Source organism: Canis aureus, chromosome 23 (assembly GCF_053574225.1).
Source record: "Canis aureus isolate CA01 chromosome 23, VMU_Caureus_v.1.0, whole genome shotgun sequence".
In the NCBI taxonomy this organism is placed as follows: domain Eukaryota; kingdom Metazoa; phylum Chordata; class Mammalia; order Carnivora; family Canidae; genus Canis; species Canis aureus.
The window spans coordinates 17,447,409-17,474,294 of record NC_135633.1 but is presented as its reverse complement, the minus strand read 5'-3'; the positions used below and the strand labels follow the sequence as shown (position 1 = coordinate 17,474,294).

The 26,886-nt window shown below is 39.0% G+C and overlaps 1 protein-coding gene and 1 pseudogene across 3 annotated transcripts in view; one reads left to right on the top strand and one right to left on the bottom strand.

The window, feature by feature from the left end:
* The window catches only part of SBF2 (SET binding factor 2), a 461,568-nt gene that overhangs the window by 401,684 nt on the left and 32,998 nt on the right, over positions 1–26,886 (bottom strand). The window lies entirely within an intron of this gene.
* Positions 24,547–26,882, top strand: LOC144295530 (cell division cycle protein 16 homolog pseudogene; annotated as a pseudogene).

The window sequence follows — 26,886 nt, the reverse complement described above, 5'->3', positions numbered from 1 at the left end:
TGAAATCTCCCATTAAGTGAACCTACATTAATAAATTCAGCCTAAACTAAAAATAGATTCTCCTTTCCTAGTCTAGCACACTCAAAATCCAATTTTATATCTATTTCCTAGGTTTTTGCTAATATAAATGAGTAAAATATTGGCAATTCTTTTAATCCTTGAACCTGTCTTTCGGGCAGCCCGGGTGGTTCGGTTTAGCGCTGCCTTTGGTCCAGGGCGGGATCCTGGAGACCAGAGATTGAGTCCCTGCATGGAGCCTGCTTCTCCTTCTGCCTGTGTCTCGGCCTCTCTCTCTCTTTCTCTGTCTCTCACGAATAAATAAATAAAATCTTTTAAAAATACAATAAATAAACAAACAGACTCATCTCTCAGTTTGAAACTGGCCCCTTGGACTTGCTGGGATCTGACTTTAGAGACCATGAGATGGTACGGATGGGAATGAGAACAATCTTGGCTCTACAAGGTAAGGTCAAGGAAAGAAGGATTGTTTCCGCTGACAAGGGAGGCTCAGTAAAAATTACAGAGTAACAATACCTGAGAAGAAGAAGAAAAAAAAAAAAAGAATACCTGGAATCAATCCAAATACTCCAAGTGTCACCATTCCAATTCTTAGACTCTCACTGTTTCCCAGTCAATGCTCTACCTAACACCTAAGAAACTGGATTAAGCTGTGAATTCAACCTACATTGTAGGTAAAACAACTTGTTGGATCAGACTCAGCACCTGATTTTGGTTCTGACAGCCCTGGAGTTATAAGATGTAAAAAAAATTTTAAGCCAATCATAAAACTCTTTAGTTCTCCAACCGTAACTGCAGCCAAGATCTTTAAACTCTGATGCCCCTGCCATTTGCTTTAAATCAGTTTCTCAAGCTCATCAGCACTACTGACATTGTGGGCCAGATAATATGTTGTTGCTATAATGGAGAGGAGATAGTCCTTACAGCAGCATCTCTGTTCTCCACCCACTAAAAACCAGTAACACTCTTTTCTCCCAGTTATGACAACCAAAAATATCTCTACCCATTGTCATATAACCCCTACAGGGCAAAATCACCCCAGCTTGAAAACCACTGCTTTAGACTTTGTAGTAGAGTTAAAAATAGCTAATCCTCCCCATAATCTTTATATTCCTTTGTCTTCTAAAATAATCACCCCTCAGTTCACCTAAGCTTTGCCTTCAACAGGTACTCCATTCCAGGTGACTGCTCTGAAAACAAGTAACTTTTACCACTAGGCACCTTGGATTGATTACAAATGACCCCTACTTCTTGAGGATCTGTTGCCTGTAACACTTTTGGTACTAATTACTGTACTGATCCAGGATCAGAATCCGTTCTAGGTAGTTTAAACAAAAAGGAATTTAATATAAGAATCAGATGCTCATAAAATCACTGGAAAAATGGAGAAGGAGGCTGTATCGACAGAGTGAATGAGCTCCCAGAAACAACTCCTAGCCCATAGAACTATCCTTCACTTCCTCAGCCACAATCAGGAAAGCTGTCACTGCAGGAAGCTGAAAAAAAGGAAGCTGCTGCAGAAATAGAAAGCCACCCACTTAATTAGGAAGCTACTGCACAAACTGCTAGCTCAGAACCATTCTCTCTCTCTCTTTTTCTCTCTCTCTCTCTCTCAATCCATGCCAACAAAATTCAAGCCCACCCTCACCTCTATTTCTGTGTGATTTTGTTCCAAATCAAAGTACATTTGAAAGGTGGAACCTAAATCATATCCAGAAACAAAGTAGCTGAAAGGAAAAGAATGTACTGGTCATGGAGACTATTAAGTACTCTCACTCTGAAAGTTACATTTCTCATTATCAATTTAAAAATGTACTTCCAAGGGATGCCTGGGTGGCTCAGCAGTTGAGCATCTGCCTTTGGGCCAGGGCGTGATCCTGGAGACCAGATCCTGGAGACCTGGGAGTCCCACATCAGGCTCCCTGCATGGAGCCTACTTCTCCCTCTGCCTGTGTTTCTCCCTCTCTCTCTGTGTCTCTCATGAATAAATAAATAAAATCTAAAAAATAAAATAAAAATGCATTTCCAAGAGACATAATGAAAATATTGAGTTTGACCTATAAATAATGCAATTTCCTAAGCCTGCATTACTGAAAACTAGATTTCAAAGTAAGGTAAACATCATCTTATAGGAACCTCTTTGTGATCATCTGGCATTCCGTAAATAAGAATCCTCTGCATCAATAACAACCATGTACCTCTTATGATTTTGAAATTCAATATTCTCCCACACCTACTACAGTGGTTTTGTTTTGCATCCTTCTCATTTCTCACATGGACTACTGCAATAACTTAAAGTTCTCCCTGATTTTGATTTCACTTCAAATCATTTTCCTCAATGCTGCCAGAATTTGTTCAGTTAACTCACTTCTCAATACATTCAGGATGATGATTAAATTCCTAATAATCTGAATCTTACCTCTCAGCCATACCCTTATGCGCACTCTATTTTCCACAACCTATGAACAGCATCCCAAATACGTTCATTCAAAGTAATCTATCTGCCTTTGAATGTATTGTCCCTTCAAACTCACCTCATCAATCTCATCTCCTTTTTGCCCATCAACAGGTTAACTCTTACACATTTTACATGATTAAACTCAAGGGTCATCTCTTTTTAGAAATGTTTTCTGACATCTGTGTCCCATGACCAACCGTTCCTTTTCCATACTTCCATAATATCTTATTCCAAATCTTTAAGGGGGAAAAGTCCAACAACTATGTAATCTCCAGAAGGACTTAGTTGCTTTAAAACATAAGATAAATAAAAGAATTGTTAGGCTCATTCAATGCTGGGAGTATTAGATTGAAACAATCGGGAGAACAAGGAAGGTGAAGGTAGATCAGAGCAAAGTTAAAGAATTATGGAATTCTAACTAGAAAAGGGAAAAAAGATGCTAGAAAGTGGCTGAGAGATTATTTCACTCTATTGTTGAAAATATCCAAATTATCCTAAAACTTTATTTTTCTTAACACTCAGTCAAAATCTTTTCCAAGTATTCTTACCAATTGACATCTCCTATAATTAGAAAGAACATGTCTATTTCTTCCTAAACATACAAAAAGCTGTATGAAGACCATAATCATGATTCTCCCATCCTGCCTTCTTCTTTCTTCTAATGGAACTGAAAAATCTTCCCATTATAGATTGTTCTAATCCTTATTACATATGTCTAATTAGAGTTACACAAGGAATGTGAAAAAATAGGCTCAAAATAAGAACTTTTAAAAGAATCAAAAAGATAATAGATAAGAAAATTCATCTTAGGGGGCACCTGGATGCCCAGTGGTTGAGCATCTGCCTTTTAGCTCAGGTCGTGGTTCTGGGGTCCTGGGGAATCTTGCAGGGAGCCTGCTTCTCCTCTGCTTATCTCTCTGCCTCTCTGTGTTTCTCAGGAATAAATAAATAAAATCTTTGGGGGAAAAAAATTTCATTTTAGGAAAAAGAAAATATTTAATATATAAACAATGTCTAAATGAGCAGTCTAAAAAGTCACAACACATAATTCAGGAATTAAAGGTAAGTATGAGGTACTCTAATTTCTTTACCTTCCACAGGAAGTAATCAGCAGACACTATACATTTGATAATTCAAGAAGCTGAAGTTTTATAACACTATCCTTCAGACTACAATATTAACATAGCAAACAAACTATGAGGAAGTAGAGGGACAAGTTAGTTATTAGGTTTACCAAATTGCTCATTTTCCATATTGATGAATCAACTGATGTTATTGTCTAAAGTTATTCAATATATTAATTTCTCTATTATGTGTCCACCAAAAAAACAAAACAAACAAGAGGTCTTACTTTAAGAAAACAGGAATGAGGATGGGCAAAGTAATGGAGACTCTTCATACTCTTCTAGTTACTAAGTGTTTTGTTTAAAAAAAAAAACTAAAAATAAAAGTTATTAGTACATACAATATGGAAAAAATAAGTAAATTTGTTTTGTTTTTTTTGTGTTTTTTAAATTTTTTTTATATATTTATGATAGTCACACAGAGAGAGAGAGAGAGAGAGAGAGGCAGAGACACAGGCAGAGGGAGAAGCAGGCTCCATGCACCAGGAGCCCGACGTGGGATTCGATCCCGGGTCTCCAGGATCGGGCCCTGGGCCAAAGGCAGGCGCCAAACCGCTGCGCCACCCAGGGATCCCCTTGTGATTACATACTCAAGAAAATAAAAAGCAAATGAAACAACCACTGACAAGTTTAGATAGTTTCTTCTATTTATTACTCTGAAAGTATCACTGTAAAACCACAAAATACACACTGCTACAAGTCAGAGACATGATACCTCTACCAGAAGTCAAAATATGCTGCTGATTCCTGATAATATTTATGAAGGTAAAAAACTCTAAGCCCTAGAGAGATGTTACCATATTTTATAATAATCTCTGAGAGAAAAGATAACTACCAATTACCGGATGACTTTTTGTCCTTTAACACAACACATACAACAAATCTATTACCAAGACCCATGGCTTCTCCTAAGGTCTCACTTGAATTCATTCCCTTCTCTCTATCACTAACTACTCTCTTAGGCTTTTATAATTTCTTGCCTTAATTTGTATCTCTATCCCCCATATCCCTTTTCTGTGTATTGGTATCAAAATAATCATAAAACATCTAAATTTCATTATATCACATTCACATTTAAAACATGTCAATGGGGGCACCTGAGTGGCTCAGTTGGTTAAGCATCTACCTTTGGTTTAAGTCATGATTTCAGGGTCCTGAGATTGAGCCCCATGTCAGGCTCCCTGCTCAGCAGGGAGGCTGCTTCTCCCTCTTCCTCCCTCCTTCTGCTGCATGTGCCTTCTCTCTCTGTCAAATAAATAAATAAAATCTATTTAAAAAAATAAAACATGTCAATGGCTTCCTACTACCTATAATTTAAAGTCCAAAGTTATTGGCATGACATTAAAGGCCCTTCATGATCTGAACTCTGTTACAGGGCAGCCCAGGTGGCTCAGCAGTTTAGCGCCACCTTCAGCCCAGGGCCTGATCCTGGAGACGGGGGATCAAGTCCCTTGTCTGCCTGTGTCTCTGCCCCACCCCCCTTCTCATAAATAAATGGATAAAATCTTAAAAAAAAAAAAAAAAAGTTCTCAACTCTGTTACATAATGTAACAGAAATAAAATCTTAAAGAAAAAAATATATATTATCTTTTAAGATCAGGAAGTGTGATTTTTCTTTTTTTTTTTTTTTAAGATTTTTTTTATTTATTTATTCATGAGAGAGAGAGAGAGAGAGAGAGAGAGAGGCAGGATCCATGCAGGTCCCCCCAATGCGGGATCAGGCCCTGGGCTGAAGGCAGCACTAAACCGCTGAGCCATCTGGGCTGCCCTGATTTTTCTCTTTGAGTCAGGCAATTTATAAATGCAATATTCAAAATGACAATGTCTTAACTAATTAAATTAGCACATGATATGTCTAAAAACTGGTATCTACAGTAGGAGACTTAATATTGAAAGGACTTTGCCCACACAAAAGGGAACACGGGAGAGTTCTGCTTCTATTACAGCTAAGTAAGCACCTACCAGATCAATCTTCACACAGATTAAGTATAAACTATAAATAAAATACAAAAATCGGGGCACCTGAATGGCTCAGTAGTTAAGCATCTGTCTTTGGCTCAGGTCATGATCCCCGGAGTCCTGGGATCGAGTCCTACATCAGGCTGCCTGCTTCTCCCTCTGCTTGTATCTCTGCCTCTCTCTGTGTGTCTCTCATGAATAAGTAAATAAAATCTTTAAAAAAATAAATAAAATAAAATACAAAAATCAAGTAACTAAAGAGTGACTGAAAGAAGGCAAATATTAGAAGAGAGTTAATACTTGGAAAAGAGTGGTACTGGGTGAATTTCTCATTTACAGTTTTTTCCTGAGGGCAGGTCCACTTAGCACTACAAGGGATACCTAAAACTCCACATAAACCTCACATACTTACCATCTTGAAGAACCAGAGGCAGAGTTCAGGGAGACCACAGATGCTGAAAAGAGGAATCTCAGAAAGAAGAGAGCCAGAGAAAGAGAAACATAAAATCTAGGTACAAACTCTATAATTTTCAGGACTCCTGTGGCTCAGCAGTTGACCGCCTGCCTTCGGCCCAGGGTGTGATCTTAAGTCCAGGGATCAAATCCCACATCAGGCCCCCTGCATGGAGCCTGCTTCTCTCTCTACGTCTCCACCTCTATCTCTCATGAAAAAATATATAAAATTTTTTAAAAACTCTGTAATTTTCTGGCTGACCTCTGAACCACATATGCAAGTAATAAACTGCAAGAAGCCTAGCTAAGGATAAAGAACTGAATTAGGACCACCACCCAAGAGGCAGAGCATAGAATTTGAATCCAATCATGTTAATTACTTGCCTGCTAAACATATGTATCAACACACTTTGAAGGAACTTAGAATTCAAAGACTCCACAACTTCACATTCACAATGTCCAAGATACAATTCAAGATTCTTTTACAGACAGAAAAAAAAAAAAAAAAAAAAAAACAGAAAAGGTGACCCATTTTAGGAGAAAAGATAACTAATAGAGACTAAGTACAGATTACTCAGATGTTAAAATTAATAGACAAAGATTTTCAAGTAAGTATTATGTTTACCCTCAATGATATAGAAAAAAAGATGATCATAAGAAGAGTGCTTTGGTGGCACAGTTGGTAAAGCATCCAACCCTTGGTTTTGGCTCAGGTCATGAGATTAAGCCCTGAGTCAGGCTCTGCCCTCAGCACAGAGTCTGTTTGGATTTTTTCTCCCTCTCCATCTGTCCCTCCCAATCACGTTTCTCCCTCTCTCTCTAAAATAAATAAATAAATCTTAAAAATAAAGAAAAGAAAAAATATGATCATAACAAATAAAAAGAAGTTTTAACAGAGTACTAGAAACTTTAAAAATAACCAATAGAAATCCTAGACTAGGGGAACCTGGGTGGCTCAGTTGGTAAAACCACCTCCCCTCAGCTTAGGTTGTGATCTCATGGATTGTGGGATCAAACCCGGCAGGTTCCTCAATCAGCAGGGAGTCTGGTTGAAATATTCTCTCCCTCCGCCCCACCCCCCACATGTACACACATTCTCTATTAAAAATAAATAAATCTTAAAATAAAAAAAAAACCTAGACTGAAAAAGACAGAATATGGATGTGCTTAACAGTGAATAAAGATGAATAAATAAAAATTCAGTACACTTGAAAACAGATCAATAAAATTATGGAATTTGGACAGAAAGGAAAAAAAGATTTAGGGGGAAAAAGGGAACAACAACAAAAGAAATAAAGCTTTAGGGCCAGCGGAACTGCACACAAAATGCTAAAAGAATTTCTTTGGGCAGAAGAAAAATGACTAAAGGGAAACTTAGATCTTCAGAAAGAATAAAGAGCACTGGAAATCTCTAGAAATACATTCATTAATTCAACAAATACTTAGTAAGTACCTAGGATAAACAATGTCTTTTAGTTAGTAATGTGTTTCATTAACCTTGTATACAAATCATTTTTATTAATTTATGCTATATTTTCAGGGATGTTTTATCGGTTATATATAATCCAGTTGAAAGTAACTTTACCTCTGCATATAAACTGAATGTTCATGTTTCACAAAATTCATAAACTCAAATCCTAACCTCCAATGTGGTGGTATTAGGAGGTGGGCCTTTGAGGGGTGATTAGGTCATGGGAATGCAGCCCTTATGAATTATAAATAGGATTATTGCCTTTATAAAAGAGACCACAGAGAGCTCCCTTGCCCTTTCTGTCATGTGAGCACATAGCAAGATGGCTGCCTATAAACAAGGAAATGCTCTCATTAGTCATTGAGTAGGCCAGCACCTTGATCTTGGAGCTTCCAGCCTTCAGAATGATAAGAAATAAATGCATGTTGTTTATAAGCGCCTCAGCCTATGGTATTTTTGTTACAGCAGATCAAATGGACTAAAACACCTGTACTAAATTGTATATATGAAATTCATTTATTTATTCATTTTATGAAACCAGAAATATAAATAAAAAGTAACACAGTAGGTACACATCGTTGAATAAATACTTTTACTGACTATAAAACCTAACAAGCCATATTTCTATGGACGTTGTGTTTCCTCTTTGTCCCATGTTCAATTCTTCAATATGTCCTGCCATCTCTGTCTCATAAATATATCTTGAATCCATTCACTTCTTTCAATCTTTATTGCCTCTACCCAAGCCATCATCATTTCTTACTTAGATTACTCAAGCCATCATCTTACCTAGTTTACTGTTTTCCCCCTGCCCATCTATTTATTATTCTCACAACAGAAAAAATTGGATCATGTCACTGTCTTTCATTGCCTCCTCACTGCACTTTGAATCAAAAAATCCCTGGGACGCCTGTGGTTGAGTGAGCATCTGCCTTCAGCTCAAGGCGTGATCCTGGAGACCCAGGATTGAGTCCCGAATCAGGCTCCCTGCATGGACCCTGCTTCTCCCTCTGCCTTTGTCTCTGCCTCTCTCTCCTCTCTCTCTCTCCTCTCTCTCTCTCTTTCTCTCTCTCTCTCTCTCTTGAATAAATAAAATCTTTAATTAAAAAAATCCCTTGCGGGATCTCTGGGTGGGTCAGCGGTTTAGCGCCTGCCTTTGGCCCAGGGCGCGATCCTGGAGTCCCGGGATGGAGTCCCGGGATCGAGTCCCAGGATCGAGTCACGCGTCAGGCTCCCGGCATGGAGGCTGTTTCTCCCTCTGCCTGTGTCTCTGCCTCTCTCTCTCTCTCTCTCTCTCTCTCTATCACAAATAAATAAAAATAAATCTCTAAAAAAAAAATCCCTTGCACTTTGAATAAAAAATAAATTCTTTACTAAGCTTACAAGATGTGTGTGATCAGGCTCCAACTTCTACAACCATATTCAAACCAGTCTAATCTTAACGTCACCATTATACTTCAGCTATAGAGGCCCTCCTGAACAAGCCGCGATCTTTCATACTTAAAGTTCTTTTTATACACTGTTCCCTCAAATTGCCTTAATCCCCCTACCCTACCCATCCCCCTATGCAGCAGACTGAATCCCTCCATAAATTCTTTTTTTTTTTTAAGATTTTTAATTTATTCATGAGTGACACAGAGAGAGAAAGAGAGAGAGAGGCAGAGACACAGACAGAGGGAGAAGCAGGCTCCATTCAGGGAGCCTGACGTGGGACTGGATCCTGGGTCTCCAGGATCACACACCCTGGGCTGCAGGCACTAAACCGCTGCGCCTCGGGGGCTGCCCTCTCCATAAATTCTTGAAATTGAAATCCTAATCTGCAATGTGATAGCATGCAGGTAGGGACAGATAGGAAGTTGGGCTTTTTGGAAGGTAATTAGATAATGAGAGTAGAGTACTCAAGCAGGGAATTAATGCCCTTATAAAGAAGTTACCAGAAAGCTCTCTTGCCCTGTTTCCACCATGTAATGATACAATAAGAATATGGCAGGATCCCTGGGTGGCTCAGCGGTTTAGCACCTGCCTTTGGCTGAGGGCGTGATCCTGGGGTCCCGGGATTGAGTCCCACGTCAGGCTCCCTGTATGGAGCCTGCTTCTCCCTCTGCCTGTGCCTCTGCCTCTCTCTCTGTCTCTCATGAATAGATAGATAGATAGATAGATAGATAGATAGATAGATAGAAAGAAAGAAAGAAAGAAAGAAAGAAAGAAAATGGCACCACCTTCTCAAAATTAGGACTCCTCATTATTCTCTAATGTTGCACTATTTGCCCTTTTTTTTTTTAATTTTTTAATTTGTTTATGATAGTCACACAGAGGGAGAGAGAGGCAGAGACATAGGCAGAGGGAGAAGCAGGCTCCATGCACCGGGAGCCCGATGTGGGATTCGATCCCGGGTCTCCAAGATCACGCCCTGGGCCAAAGGCAGGCGCTAAACCACTGAGCCACCCAGGGTTCCCACTATTTTCCCTTTATAACACTTGTCACAACTTCTAATTATGGTGTTTTTCTTTTCTTTTCCTTCCCTTTGCTTTTTATTGTCTGAGACCCCTATAAGACTAAAGCTCCGTGAAAATAGAGACCTCATCTGCCTGGTTTACCAGGATGCCCAATAGTTAATACAACAAGAATACTGAGAGTACTCAATAATTTTATTAACCCAAAGCCAAAAATAGGCTCAAATAGTCACACATCTCAAATAGTATTCCATTTTAATGGTTTATTTAACATCTCAGTTTGCCATTCTGGGGAAGGAAGGTTTGAGGAAACTGACTTGACAAACATTCACGCAAAATTTTTATTAAAAATAAGAGGGATCCCTGGGTGGCACAGTGGTTTGGCACCTGCCTTTGGCCCAGGGCGCGATCCTGGAGACCTGGGATCAAATCCCACGTCGGGCTCCCGGTGCATGGAGCCTGCTTCTCCCTCTGCCTATGTCTCTGCCTCTCTCTCTCTCTCTCTCTCTCTCTGCGTGTGACTATCATAAATAAATAAAAATTAAAAAAAATTAAAAAAAAATAAGAGAACAGGGAGCTGGGTTGCTCAGTTGGTTAAACATCTGACTTCAAGTCACATCATGATGTCAGAGTCGTGGGATCAAGCCTTGCATTGGGCTTCACACTCCCGGGGAGTCTGCTTGAGATTCTCCCTCCCCCTGCTTATTCTTTCTTTCTCTCAAATAAAGAAATCTTTAAAAAAAAATAAATAGGGATCCCTGGGTGGCGCAGCGGTTTCACGCCTGCCTTTGGCCCAGGGCGCGATCCTGGAGACCCGGGATCGAGTCCCACGTCGGGCTCCCGGTGCATGGAGCCTGCTTCTCCCTCTGCCTGTGTCTCTGCCTCTCTCTCTCTCTGTGTGTGTGACTAGCATAAATAAATAAAAATTTAAAAAATAAATAAATAAATAAATAAATAAATAAATAAATAAACAGAACATAAAACATTTCCTTTATTGTCTCTGAGAATCTGTTTTGCTCAGAATTAGGACAAAAAAAAAAAAAATCCATGGGACACCTGGGGGCTCAGCGGTTGAGCGTCTGCCTTCGGCTCAGGTTGTGATCCTGGGGTCTGGGATCAGGTCCCACATCAGGCTCCTTGAGGGGAACCTGCTTCTCCCTCTGCCAGTGTCTCTGCCTGTGTCTCTCTCTGTCTCTCAATTATAAATAAATAAAATCTTTTTTTTCAAATCCTTAAACTTATATGAATCAAAAAAACAAAAATCACTAACAATCTTCTAAACTAATTCATATCAGAAGAATATCCTAGAAAACAACAACTTGAGAATATTGTAGATGATATTTAACAATTTCAATTAACAAGAGTACTTGGGTAGCTCAGGTCATCCTGGGATCAAAACTCATGTTGGGCTCTTTGCTTAGTGAGAAATCGGTTTCTCCTTCTCCCTCTGTCTGCAGCTCTCCTTGCTGTGCTGTCTCTGTCAAACAAATAATTTTTTTTATTTCAATTAATAAAAAAATTTCTACTTTCATAAAAAAGACCTAAATGGAATATTAAATTCCATCAGAAAAATGAAAAGGATCTTTTAAACAGATGCAGCATTCTGAAAACTCAATTTCCTATCAAGGAAACCAGTTGTCTAAGTGGTATAAAAATGTTCCCTAAAAAAATAGTAAACATCTAAATCCTAGATAAGGAGTACTCTCTGTCCCTAAAAACTAGTTGTAGAGGATGTATTTGTGCTACTATAAATAGAAATGTATTTCCTAATAATCGTTCTATATTTATTTCCTTTATTATCTCTACAGGAGAACCAGATGACAATGACTACATCATCTTTAAAAAAGAGAAAGGGCTATTTTTTTGTTTTCATTTTTTAACTCTATTAAAAACAATCTTCAAATTCATCCTTCCTTCCATGGAAATTCTTAAAAATAACATTTTGTGCAGTTTACTTCTAACTATCCCAAGGGAAACTATTTTTACTAGTACCCAGGAACATTTCATCATTCTAGACTCAAACATTGGTACCATTTGTAGTAAGATAAAATATAATACCATTTATTATCTATCAGATTGGCAAAAAAACTGAGAAGACCCAGAGCTGATAAGGGGATTTAAACAAAAACAAAGAAGAGCATTCATATACCTTGCTGGTAGAAATGTAAATTGGTAAAATTTAGAGATCAATTAGAAATTTGTTTCAGAAGTTTTAAAAATGTGCAGGTTGGGATGATGCCTGGGTGGCTCAGTAGTTGAGTGCCTGTCTTTGGCTCAGGTTGTGATTCTGGGATCTTGGGATCAAGTCCCATAGCAGGCTCCAGGTAGGAGGCCTGCTTCTCCTTCTGCCTATGTCTCTACTTCTCCCTGTCTCCCATAAATAAATAAATAAAATCTTAAAAAAAAAAAAAAAAAATAGAGCACTAGCAGGCTTTTGCAGCATCTGGCTAGCTCAGTCAATGGAACATGTGACTTTTGACCTTGGATTGTAAATTCAAGCCCCACACTGGGAAGAGAGATTACTTAAAAAAATATATATTTTAAAATATAAAAATAAAAAATAAAATAAAGATGTACAGGTTTTTATTTTTTATTCTTTTTAAAACTTTTATTTATTTATCCATGAGAGACAGAGAGAGAAAGGCAGAGACATAGGCGGAGGGAGAAGCAGGCTCCCCTATGGAGAGCCTGATGTTGGGACTCAAGCCCAGGACCCTGGGATCATGACCTGAGCCAAATGCAGACATTTAACCAACTGAACCATCCAGGTGCCCTTACATATTCTTTTCAAGTGCACATGTAGCATTCCCCAGGATAGACCACATGTTAGGCTACAAAACAAGTCTCAAAAAATTTAAGAAGACTGAAATCATGTTAAGAATCTTTTTGACCAGTATGAAACTAGAAATCAAGTACAAGAAAAAAACTGTAAAACCCAAAACATATGGAGGCCAAATGATAGACTACCAAACAGTGGATGGATCAACAAAGAAGTCAGAGAGGACAGGCACCTGGATGGCTCAGTCAGTTAAGTATCCGACTCTTGATTTCAGCTCAGGTCATGACCTCAGGGTCCTGGGATTGAGCCCCACATTAGGCTCTGCACTCATCGAGGGGTCTGCTCAAGATTCTCTCCCTCTCCCTCTGCCCATCCTCCTTGCTCTCTTTCTCAAATAAATAAATCTAAGAAAAAAAATAAAAACTCAAAAAAGAAATTAAAAAATAAATGGAGACAAATGAAAATGTAAACAAATGGTCCAAAATCTTTGGGATGCAGCAAAAACAGTTCTAAAAGGAAAGTTTATAGGGCAGCCCCAGTGGCACAGCGGTTTGGTGCCGCCTGCAGCCTGGGGTGTGAGCCTGGGGTCCCAGGATCGAGTCCCACATCAGGCTCCCTGCATGGAGCCTGCTTCTCCCTCTGCCTGTGTCTCTGCCTCTTTCTCTCTGTGTCTATGAATAAATAAATAAAATCTTTAAAAAAATAAAAAAATAAAAGGAAAGTTTATAGTGATAAAGGCCTTCCTCAAGAAAGAGAAAAATATCTCAACTTAACTTACCAAACTAGAAAAAAGAATACAGCTCAAAACTAGTAGATGGGGGATCCGTGGGTGGCGCAGCGCTTTGACGCCTGCCTTTGGCCCAGGGCGCGATCCTGGAGACCCGGGATCAAATCCCACATCGGGCTCCCGGTGCATGGAGCCTGCTTCTCCCTCTGCCTATATCTCTGCCTCTCTCTCTCTCTCTGTGACTATCATAAATAAATAAAAATTTTAAAAAATTTAAAAAAATAAATAAAGTCTTAAAAAAAAAACTAGTAGATGGAAGGAAATAATACACACTACAGTGAAAATAAATGAAATAGAACTTAAGAAGCAATAGAAAAGATCAATGAGACCAATCTTTGAGAAGATAAAGCTGATAAAATTTAGTTAGACTTTAAAAAAAAAAAAGATTTTATTTATTTATTCATGAGAGACCCAGAGAAGGCAGAAGGAGAAGCAGGCTCCATGCAGGGAGCCCGATGTGGGACTCAATCCTGGGACTCCAGGATCACAACCTGAGCCGAAGGCAGACACTCAATTGCTGAGCCACCCAGGCTTCCCTAGTTAGACTTGTGACTAAAAAAGATAATAAAATCAGAAATGAAAGAGGAGATGTGCTCGCCTCGGCAGCACATATACTAAAATTAGAAATGAAAGAGGAGGGATCCCTGGGTGGCTCAGTGGTTTAGCGCCTGCCTTCGGCCCGGGGTGTGATCCTGGAGACCCGGGATCCAGTCCTGCATCGGGCTCCCTGCATGGAGCCTGCTTCTCCCTCTGCCTGTGTCTCTGCCTCTCTCTCTCTCAGTCTATGTCTCTCATGAATAAATAAATAAAATCTTAAAAAAAAAAATGAAATGAAAGAAGAGAAATAACTGACACCACAGAAATACACAGAATAATTTTAAAAGATTATAAAAGAAGTATGTGCCTGTAAATTGGACAACCTAGTAGAAATGGATAAATTCCTAGCATACAATCTTCCAAAACTGAATCAGGAAGAAAAAGAAAGGGCAGCCCCGGTAGCTCAGCGGTTTAGCACCACCATTGGCCTGGGGTGTGATCCTGGAGACCAGGGATTGAGTCCCACATCAGGCTCCCTGCATGGAGCCTGCTTCTCCCTCTGCCTGTATCTCTGCCTCTCTCTCTCTCTGTGTCTCTCATGAATGAATAAATAAAATATTTTTAAAAAGGGGGGGGGGAGAAAAAGAAAATCTGAATAGATTTCTTACTTATTAATGAAATTGAATCAGTAGTAAAAGGTGGCATTTTTCTCCCCATACAGATTAGTTTTTTTAATTCACAACAAAAATGACAATCTTACAAAATAAGCATACTTGATAAAAAGAGCACTAGCCTGGGATGCCTGGGTGGCTCAGTGGTTGAGCGTCTGCCTTGGCTCAGGGTGAGATCCCAGAGTTCTGGGATCGAGTCCCACGTCGGGCTTCCTGCATGAAGCCTGCTTCTCCCTCTGCCTATGTCTCTTCCTCTCTCTCTCTCTGTGGCTCTCATGAAAAAAAAGAAAGAAAGAAAGAAAAGAAAGAAAAGAGAAGAAGAGAAGAGAAGAGAAGAGAAGAGAAGAGAAGAGAAGAGAAGAGAAGAGAGAGAAGAGAAGAGAAGAGAAGAGAAAAAAGAAAAGAAAAGAAAAAAAAGAAAAGAAAAGAAAAGAAAAGAAAAGAAAAGAACACTAATTCTTTTATCCTCTTTATTCTGAAAATAATTCTCCTTCAAACTGATGGTTGCTATAGACAAAATGAGTGAAGGGGAGATGTAGAAGCTTCCAATTATGGAATTAATAAGTTATGGGAATAAAAGTCACAGATTAGGGACGCCTGGGTGGCTCCGCTGGTTAAGCATCTGCCTTCGGCTCAGGTCTTGATCCGGGGGTCCTGGGAGGGAGCTCTGCATTGGGCTTCCTGCTCAGTCAGGAGCCTGCTTCTCCCTCTCCTTCTGCTCTTCCCCACCTCCCCCCACTTGTGCTTTCTCTCTCTCTCTCTCTCTCTAATAAATAAATCTTTAAAATTAAAAAAAAAAATTTTAAGGTACAGCTTAGGGAATATACTCAATTGTAATAGTAGTATATGGTGACAGATGGTAGTTATACTTGTGGTGAGCATAGTATAACACATAAACTTGTTGAATCACTATGCTGTATACCTGAAACTAATGTAACATTGTATGTCAACTATACTCAAATACAAGTAAAAAGAGATAATTCTCCTTGAAATAAAAGATCAAAGCCAAATGCAAACAGAAAAGCTCTGCTTTCACTCTGACAATTTACTAATATAACACCACAGTCCAAATAGCAAGACTATTCTTTCTTTCTTTGTTGTCATTGCTACTAAAACTATTTTAAAAGCTTTTTATGTACTTAAGCATTTGTCACATGCTTCATTCCAAGCTTTGGCCTTCTCCACACTATCTTAACATCTAGTGTCTCTCTTTTATGGTCATCTCTGTTTATATGGCTGTCCTTCCTTTTACATGTCCTTTCAATAGCTGCACTTATCAGGACTCCCATTTTATTTTACCTTCTCTTCTTCTCATAGGCAATACCCCATGATTTTTTTTCTTAAATGTCTTCTTTTCTTCAAAGAGCCAGACACTAGAAGATTAAAATTTCACCAATTCTACCATAGCAAAACATCACATTCAGATGTTTCTCAGCTTTCCTTGTCACTAAAAGTACAGAACACTTTTACAGCTAATTATAAAACACTGCAAACCCTTTCAATGCAATTACCCAATATTCAACACTTTATGTGCTTCATTCTCAGGTTTTCCCAACACTGTTTTGACCAAACCTTTTTTTTTCAATTTTTTTAAGATTTTATTTATTTATTCATAGAGACACTCACAGAGAGAGAGAGAGAGAGAGAGAGGGGCAGAGACAGAAGCAGGCACCATGCAGAAAGTCCGACATGGGACTCGATCCAGGGTCTCCAGGATCATGCCCTGGGCTGCAGGCGGCGCCAAACCACTGCGCCACTGGGGCTGCCCTGACCAAACTTGTAAACAATAAAGTAAAATGCACAAATATTTACTATAACAATTTATAATTATTTAGTTTTACATGTATTACATAAAATGTATAAGATGAGAGGACAAAAAACACATGTGATTCAACCACACTAACACAACTTATTTTGGTGTGTTAGTGTGGTTGTTTCAACCCATCTGTAATTTTTTTTCTTAGGGTCTTCCTTTATATAGATATATATAAGGCACCAGCCAAACTGAGCCATTTTGTACTTCCCACAGCACTCAGATTCCAGGCCTTGTTGTTCTGTCTTTTCTCCTCTCTACTCAAAATCTTGTATCTGATAAAAAAAAAAAAAAAAAAAAAAAAAAAAAAGGAAGGGAAGCCTCCTTTCATCTATTTTCTTTTGTATTTTGTTTCAGGACTGTAATTACTTTTTTTTAAAGATTTTATTTATTATTTATTCATGATAGACATAGAGAGAGAGAGAGAGAGGCAGAGACACAGGCAGAGGGAGAAGCAGAAGGGGAAGCAGGCTCCATGCAGGGAGCCCGATGTGGGACTCGATCCCAGGTCTTGGATCATGCCCTGGGCCCAAGGCAGGCGCCAAACCACTGAGCCACCCCGGGATCCCCCTTTCTTTTCTGAATAAGGCACAGGTTAATATAACTGATACATATTTCACAAAATTAGTAAAATCTTAAATCACTCTGAATGTGTAAATAGTACTTGAAAAATTTTTTATCTGAAGACCTTCCTTATGTTATGAAATTATAAACCATTCTCTAATCAGAACTTTTGTTAACCTACAATCTTTTTCAGAATCTCCACCTAATAAGTGAGTCAATTCAAGAGAATGAGAAGATAAGCCACAGACTGGGAAAAAATATCTGTAAGCAAAATATCTGATAAAGGACTTTTCTCCAAAATATAGAAAAAAACTCTTAAAACTCAACATTAAGAACACTAAGAAAATAGACAACCCAATAATTTTTAAATGGGCAAAAGATCTGAAGAGACACGTCACCAAAGATGATATGCAAAAGAGGCAAATAAGCATATAAAAAATGTTCAGCATCATATTTCATTAGGGAACTGCAAATTAGAACAATGAGATAACACATCGATTAGAATGGCCAAAATCCAAACACTGACAACATCAAATACTGACATGAATATGAAGCAACAAGAACTCTCACTCACTGATGGTGGAAATGCAAAAGGATACAGCCACTTTAGCAGTTTCTCACAAAACTAAATGTACTTTTCTTATATAATCCAGCAACCATGCTCCTTGATACTTACTCAAAGGAATTAAAAACATGTCCACACAAAACCTGCACATCATATGCAGAGTAGCTTGATTTATAATTGCTAAAATTTGGAAGCAGCCAAGATGTCATTCAGTGGGTCAATGGATTAATAAACTATAGCACATACAGACAATGAAATATTATTCACAGATGAAAAGAAATGAGCTATCAAGCCATGAAGAAACATACAAAGACCTTAAATACATATTACTAAGTCAAAGACACCAATCTGAGAAGACTACATATGGCATTATGTCAACTATAGGACAGTCTAGGAACGGCAGAACTATGGAAGCAAAGAAACAATAGTAGTTGCCAGGAGTTAAGAAGAGAGAGAGACGAACAAGCAGAATGCAGAGGATTTTTAGGGTAGTGACACTATCCTGTATTTTGTATGGACTTCGGATGATTAGGATGTGCCAAGTTAGGTTCAGCAGCTGTAACAAAAACCTGCTCTGGAGACAAACCATGAGAGACTCCTAACTCTGGGAAATGAACAAAGGGTTGTGGAAGGGGAGGTGGGCAGGGGTTGGGGTGACTGGGTGACAGGCACTGAGGGGGACACTTGATGGGATGAGCACTGGGTGTTATATGTTGGCAAACTGAACTGCAATTAAAAACAAAAAAACAAAACAAAAGAAAAAAGTCCTGCTCTGGTGCAAGACGCTGATAATGGAGAAGGCTGTGCTTGTGGGAGTAGAGTATATATGGGAACTCTGTACTTCCCCTTCAATCTTGCTATGAAACTAAAACTGCTCTAAAAAAAAAAAGTCTATTTCTTTTTTTCCTTAATTAAAGATTTTATTCATTTATTCATGACAGAGAGAGAGAGAGGCAGAGACACAGGCAGAGGGAGAAGCAGGCTCCATGCAAAGAGCCTGATGTGGGACTCGATCCTAGGACTGGGACTCCTGGATCACACCCCGAGCCAAAGGCAGATGCTCAACTGCTGAACCACCCAGGCTTCCCAAGTCTATTTTTTTTGAAGTAGTTGATGATATCTCAAAAGCACTTATTAGTCCTATATGCAATAAAATAGTGGTTCGTTAATGTTTTTCCATTTCCATTTTTTCCAAAAATGCTTTTTTAAAAGTGTGATCATAGAATTAAAAACATCAAAATAAGCATGCCAGAAGCCTGTCCAAGTTAGGCATCAAAGTCCTGATTGAGATTACATTACAAGGGTATATTCGTTTGTTAAAACTCAAACTGTACACTTAAGATATGTGCGTTTTATTCTATATAAATTTTACTTCAATTTTTTTAAAGTTACAAAACAAAAGATAAAAATCTGATTTTAAAAATAAAAAGCATCAAAGAAAAAGAACATTTGAACTGCAATCATGTGTGTAAAAAAGAGGGAGGTAAGCAGGTAATTAAAATACATAATTACTTCTCTCTGTACAGAATATCTAAAGAAGGATATGCAATAAATGGCTCTGCAAAGGGAAACTGTGTAGCTAGAAGGCAAGAATAGGGCAGTTTTCATCACCTAACTGGTATCTTTTTAATTTTCAAGGCTTTGTTTTCCGTTCAAAACATTTAAAAATGTACAAATATAGTCATGACCATTTTTTTTTCATGACCACTTTTAAAATAAAAATCAATCAACCAAAATATCCTATTTCTATTGAGTTACCTCAGTTTGAGTGATTAAAGTCTCAACTGATGATTACAGACTCAACACTCAGAAGTGTGGTCCTCAAACCAAACTTCATTAGCATTACCTGGAACTTGTTAAAAACGCGATCCTTAGAGTGGTTGTAACAACTGCATAGATATAGATACATACATGTCAAAAGTTGTTGACTTATATACCTAAAACACATGAATTTTTTTTTAAGATTTTATTTATTTATTCATGAGAGACACACACAGAGAGAGAGAGAGGCAGAGACACAGGCAGAGGGAGAAGTAGGCTCCATGCAGGGAGCCTGACCTGGGACTCGATCCCGGGTCTCCAGGATCAGACCCCGGGCTGAAGGCGGCGCTAAACCACTGAGCCACCGGGGCTGCCCCCGTGAATTTTTATTTTTTTTAATTTTATTTATTCATTCACGAGAGACAATGAAAGAGAGGCAGAGACATAGGGAGAGGGAGGAGAAGCAGGCCCATACAAGTCGCCCAATGTGGGACTCAATCCTGGGAATCCAGGATCACACCCTGAGCCAAAAGCCATCGCTCAACTGCTGAGCCATCCAGGCGTCCCAAATATGTGAATTTTATCATATGTAAATCATAGCTAAAAAGGATAATTTTTTTAAAGAAAGAAATGTAGAACCTCAGGCCGCACCTCAGACTTACTGAATCACCATCTATATTTGTAACAAATATCCAATAGATTCAAATGCACATTTAAATTTGAGATGCACACTGTTTTGGAGTACTTGTAAACATTAATATAGTATGACATTATAGGCAACAGCCATTCAAACATTTTTTTTTAATATTTTATTTATTTATTCATGAGAGAGAGAGAGAGAGAGAGAGGCAGAGACACAGGCAGAGGGAGAAGCAGACTCCATGCAGGGAGCCTGATGTGGGACTCGATCCCGGGCCTCCAGGATCACGCCCTGGGCCAAAGGCAGATGCTAAACCGCTGAGCCACCCAGGGATCCCCCCAAACATTTTTTTTAAGAGAGAGGGAACATGAGGTGGGAAGGGGGGTTGGTTGCAGAGGGATAGGGGGAGAGAATTTAAGCAGGCTCCACCCCCAATGCCACGCTAGATCTCACAACCCTGAGATCATGACCTGAGCCAAAATCAAGAGCTGGACACTTAAATGACTGAGCCACCCAGGTACCCTAAAGGTTTTTTTCTAGAGGTCTTTCAAACTGACTATAAACTCCATAAGAACAAAGACTATGTTCATTTTGTGCATTACTAGCACATAACAGGTACTCAACAAATATCTGCCAAATGACAGAAAAAATTCATATTTCTTTGTGCTTACTAAATTTTCTCTTTTTACTAGAACCTCTTTCTATTCTGAGTTGGGTTCTTTTTTTAAGATTTTATTTATTTATTTGACAGACAGAGAGCACAAGCAGGGGGAGCTGAAGGCAGAGGGAAAGGGAGAAGCAGACTCCCTGCTGAGCAGAGAGCCCAATGAGGGGCTCCATCCCAGGATCCTGGAATCATGACCTAAGCAGATGGCAGATGCTTAACCAACTGACCGACCCAAGTACCCCTCTATTCTGGTTTAATATCCACCTGTCTTGGGACACCTGGGTGGCTTAGCGGTTGGGTGCCTGCCTTCAGCTCAGGTAGTGATCCTGGGATCTGGGTTCAAGTTCCACATCAGGCTCCCTGCATGGAGCCTACTTCTCCCTCTGCCTGTGTCTCTGCCTCTTTCTCTCTCTCTCTCTCTCTCTCTCTCTCTGTTTCTCATGAATAAATAAATAAGTCTTTAAAAAAAAAAAATCTACCTGTGTTAGCCAACAGGTAGAGATGAGAGCTTATAGAGAAAAAATTCATAATCTATCATTTTGTTATGGCCGAAATGGAAAAGGAAGGAAAACAGTATCAGCCCTAGCCGATAAAGCAAAGTAGACACATGTACACATTTTTCATTTGTTTTCTTATTGTAAGAAATGTTATCTTAATCTTAAAAACACTGTTTTAAGGGGTGCCTGGGTGGCTCAGTCAGTTGGGCAGGTCATGATCTCAGGTGGTGAGATCAGAGCTTGAAGTCAGGCCCTGTGCTGGATGTGGGGTCTGCTTCCAAATCTCTCTCTCCCTCTGCCCCTCCCCCCACCCGGGCTCATGGTCTCTCTAAAAAAAAAAGAAAGAAAAAGAAAACACCTTTTAAAGAGTTGACATCTCATTTTACTTTTTTTTAAAGATTTTATTTATTTATTCATAGAGACACAGAGAGAGAATAAGAGGCAGAGACACAGGCTAAAGGAGAAGCAGGCTCCATGCAGAGAGCCGGATGTGGGACTCGATCCAGGGTCTCCAGGATCACGCCCTGGGCTGCAGGCGGCGCCAAACCGCTGCGCCACCGGCGTTGCCCGACATCTCATTTTAATGAAGCAAACAAATCTTACAAAATAACACCCAGGAAATTCTGAAATTCTAAAATACTTTTGCAGTAACTTGACCAGGTATTACAGTCAATAAGCAAATCAACTTACTAGTTCTTTCAGTTTCAAAAGTTTTAAAATAGGGCAGCCCGGGTGGCTCAGCGGTTTAGCGCCGCCTTCAGCCCAGGGTGTGGTCCTGGAGACCCTGAATCGAGTCCCATGTCAGGCTCCCTGCGTGGAATGGAGCCTGCTTCTCCCTCTGCCTGTGTCTCTCAGGAATAGATAAATAAAATCTTTAAAAAAGAAAAGTTTTAAAATAAAGGAGTGGTGTTAGCAAAGAAACAAATGATTAGCAACGCAACCACAAAGAGAAAGGAAAAAACAGGATAGGATAAAATGCAAGTTTAAAAGTTGAAAAGCAGCAGGATAAATTTAGCTCAATCAGCTCACCTCAGAACACTAAATCCTAAACTAATATAAGGGATGACAAGAAGCTACCTGATTTACACTTCAGAACTCTCAACAAGCTCTGCAGTTGGCAGTACCAGATACTTCTAGAAATGAAATGTGAGTAGAACTGTTTAAATGCTTAGTTAAGAAGCAGATCCCCAGATGCTCTCCCTTCTCTATATATCTGGGTGACTGTCTTGCTCTATCCCAGCAGAAGAGTTGAGATTTACTACTAGGAAAAAATTTAAAAGAGAATAATTGGCCTGTGGGAATACTTAGCATTTGAGAACAGGCACATCAAACTGCTGAGAGGAAATTGTGTAAAAGTTTACACAATGGGGCAGCCCCCGTGGCTCAGAGGTTTAAGTGCCACCTTCTGCCGGGGGTATGATCCTAGAGACCCCGGATCGAGTCCCACGTCAGGCTCCCTATACGGAGCATGCTTCTCCCTCTGCCTGTGTCTCTGCCCCTCTCTCTCTCATGAATAAATAAAATCTTTAAAAATAAAAAAAAGTTTACACAATGAATTCTGCAATCTCGAATCTTCCTCTACCCTGCTCCCCAAATTCTGGCAACGAAATTTATACCTCCCAGGCAGGAAATGGAAAGATCCTTATCTGGGAAATCTGACAAACCAAAGGTAAAAACAAACAAACAAACAAAAACTCAAGGGAAGTTGTCAAACCCAATCCCAGTAGGATCACCCATTTTTAACCAATGGTGAAGCCAATAGTCCAAAATTTCACAATGACTACAAGATTAAGAGAAAGCTAAAGAAAGCCTCTAAAAGGGAAGAATAAAACTAAAAGATGGCAGGAAGCTAATAAAAGAAAAAAGAAGTCTTATTCAAGGAAACAAAAACATTTTTTAAAATCAGTAATATCGGGATCCCTGAGTGGCGCAGCGGTTTGGCGCCTGCCTTTGGCCCAGGGCGCGATCCTGGAGACCGGGGATCGAATCTCACGTCAGGCTCCCGGTGCATGGAGCCTGCTTCTCCCTCTGCCTGTGTCTCTGCCTCTCTCTCTCTCTCTCTCTCTCTCTCTCTCTCTGAGTGACTATCATAAATAAATAAATTAAAAAATAAAAAATAGATAAATAAATAAAATCAGTAATATCTTTAAAGACATAGAGAAAATATTCTAACCATAAAAACAAACACCAAATGTTATGGAAAGGAATATTCAGAGACAAAAAAAAAGGCTGTTGAAATATTTTTAGTGACAGCAGAAATGAAAAAGAGATAGAAGAAAAAGGGGGGGAAAAAAGAAGAAAAAGGGAAGAAACTAACAGAACAGCAAAAAAGAATAAGAACAAAAACCAGGGATGATTGGATGGCTCAGTTGGTTGGTTAAGTATCTGCCTTTAGCTCAGGTCATGATCCTGGCGTCCTGGGACTGAGGCCCAGAATGCTGGGCTCCCTGCTCAGCAGGGACCCTGCTTTTCCCTCTCCTTCTTACCCTTACTCTGTTCGAGTGTGCGTGCTTCTCTCTCTCAAATAAAATCTTAAAAAACAAAAACCAAAGAAATGAAAACAGGGCTTCCAGAAAGGGAAGAGAAACAGTGGAGAATGGAAGGACTTAAGTTCATAAGCTACCAGTTTAGAAGAGCTTACTGAAAGTATAGATAATGCATACAAAAAGACCCATTAAAAAGCATGAAGTTTCAAAAACCAGAAATACATATAAGATCCCAAAAGTTCTGTGGGAGGGAAAACAGCATCACACAGAAGACTGGGAATCAGAGTAGCACTAGACCCTTCACAATCTTGAAAATGAAAAAATAATGGATCAATAACTTTAAACTTCTGAGGGAAAATTATTTCTAGTTAATCCAAATTATCAATCAAGAATAAAAATATTTCAGACAAGCAAGGCCTCAGTAATATCACTTCCTTTGTACTCTCCCTTTCCACTGATGCCACTGAAAGATATACTTCAACAAAATTAAGGAAAAAAATAAGAAGTGAGATCCAAGAATAAAAAAATTCAACACAAGGAAGACAAAAAAAGGAAATCTTCATAATTATGGGGGAAGATAAATTCCAAGATATCAGTGGTGCATCATCAATCACCAAAACAATCAATATATATTAAAAGATCTCAAAAGGCCCAGAGAGAGATCTTCAAGAAGACAAAGCTAATAGATTTTAGATAACTTGGAGAATTAGCTGAGTTTGAATTAATGATAAGCAATAGAAAACTAAGCAAACAACAAAGATTATTAAGTTCATTTACACAGTCAAAATGAAAGCACTGAATACTGATTTAGCCAAAACTACATTGTAACAAGGTATTAGGAAGATGCCAGGTAAGTGAGAAGTGTGCCTGAGCAGGCAAATATAACAGGCTAGGTGAAAGTCAATCTCCATTTTCATGCAAGAAATCAAGAAATATAGTTACATATTTTAACAAACAAACAAAAAAAAAACGGTAATATAAGATTTATTTACTGACATGGAGGTATACTAGTTAGGCTTAGGTTGGGCTGCAAGAGACCAGAAACCTCAAGAACTTAACAGGGAAATTTTTTTCTCTTCCACATAAATGAAATAATTCAGGACTGGTATGGAGAACCCATGACTGTCTTTTCATTGTACAATCTTTAAGATATAGCTTTTACTTCCCAGTCCAAGATGGCAGCTCAAGTACCAATTCTAACATCCACCTTCTAACCAGCAAGAAAGAAGGGTAATGAAGGCTCTGCTCCTTATTCTTAAAAACACCTCCCAGAAGTCACCTGTGACTTACTTGCTCAGTACTTAGTCATATCACCACAACTAGCTGCAAGAAGATTGCAGCATATCTATATTCCAGGTAGCAATGCACCCAGCTAAAAACCAGAGAGAGGTTCCATTTCTGAGGAAGGGGAACAATTAGCAACCTCTGACACAAGCAATAAATACCAAAAGAATCAGCTTTAAAAGTTTCCAAGGGATCCCTGGGTGGCGCAGTGGTTTGGCGCCTGCCTTTGGCCCAGGGCGCAATCCTGGAGACCGGGGATCGAATCCCACGTCGGGCTCCCTATACATGGAGCCTGCTTCTCTCTCTGCCTGTGTCTCTGCCTCTCTCTCTCTCTGTGACTATCATAAATAAATAAAAATTAAAAAATAAATAAATAAAGGATCTTATTTATTTATTTATTATTTATTTATTTATTTATTTATTTGAGAGAATGTGCCCAAGAGCAAAGCAGACTCCTCTCTCTCTGTGTGTGTGTGTGACTATCATGAATAAATAAATAAAATCTTTTAAAAAAAATCATTTAAAAGTTTCCAAGAGTTGCCTCTGGGGATGAAAAATACAAAAGTGGGGGACAGAGTAGTGAAGAACAATACGGGTGGTTTTGTAATATGCCTCATAGAAATTTGATGGTTTTGTAATATGCCTCATAGAAATTTGATTTTAAGCTACATGAATATATACCTTGATTTGTAAAAAAAATAAATAAAAAAAATTTAATGATAGGAAAAAGTAAGTAGAGATAGGGACACCTGGGTGGCTCATTAACTGAGCATCTGCCTTTGGCTCAAGTTTGAACCCGGGGGAGCCTGCTTCCCCCTCTGGCTAGGTCTCTGTCTCTCTCATGAATAAATCAATTAAAAGCAAACAAACAGAGAGAAACAGCGAAAGAAAAGAAAGAAAGAAAGCAAGCAAGCCAGTCACAACTTCTGTTTCTGAAAACCTTTTTATTTTTCTCTTTAGGGGGTGCAACAGATAGAGGTAAGAACTATATAAAATCAGAAGTAAACCCTGCCAGTACATTAATGCATAGTCTTTAAGACAGTGATTTTAACTCCTAAGAACTTTATGTTTATTTTAGGCAACACAGGCCGGGGGGGGGGGGGGGGGGGGTCAGTGGGAAGGAGGGTGACTGCTGAATCCGCTCAGCTGGACACCAAGGCTGCACAGCCATAAACATGCAGCAGCTGCAGAAGCACATCTAGCACATCTCTCAGTAGCTGGACCAGCAACAATATCAATGTGCTCTATTTTGTGCAGATAAGCTTCACTCTCTCATGAGGAATTCAGGGACTTCTATAGGTTGTGTCTTTACCTGACAGTGCTATATTACAAAGTAGCTCATACACTTCAGTCACAAAAAACTGAACAAAGGAAGCTGTCACTACCTTGTAGCTACAAGTCATTATGCTGCAAGAAAGCATCAGCAGGCTCTTGATATTCTTGATATGGAAGAAACAATCAACAAAACGTTATTTGAAAAATATTTGATAAAAGTAGCTTTAAATACCCCTCCAATGACTGGGAAATGTCATGGTTCTCAAAAAAAAAAAAAAAAAAAGTTCCATTTATCTCTTAACAAGGGAAAATCTAAGATGACCTGGATAACCAAGCCCTAGCAACCTATAGCTACAGACTCCACGCCTGTTTTGAAGCATTTAATCTTTTAATGTCACATCACATGTTGACAGCCCAAAAAGAAAAGAACTTGAGTCATTACCTTTTAGCATGCTCTGTACTGAAGAAAAGGAATTGCTACACTTTCTATTTGAGAACAAATTTTAAAAGTATAATAAACCAGTGAAACTGTCCTCCCTAATTATGTAGATAGTTTGCAAGAGATTCTGGATGTGACAGTGTCTTCAGCTGACTGACATCATCATAACTGTGATTTTTAAAATG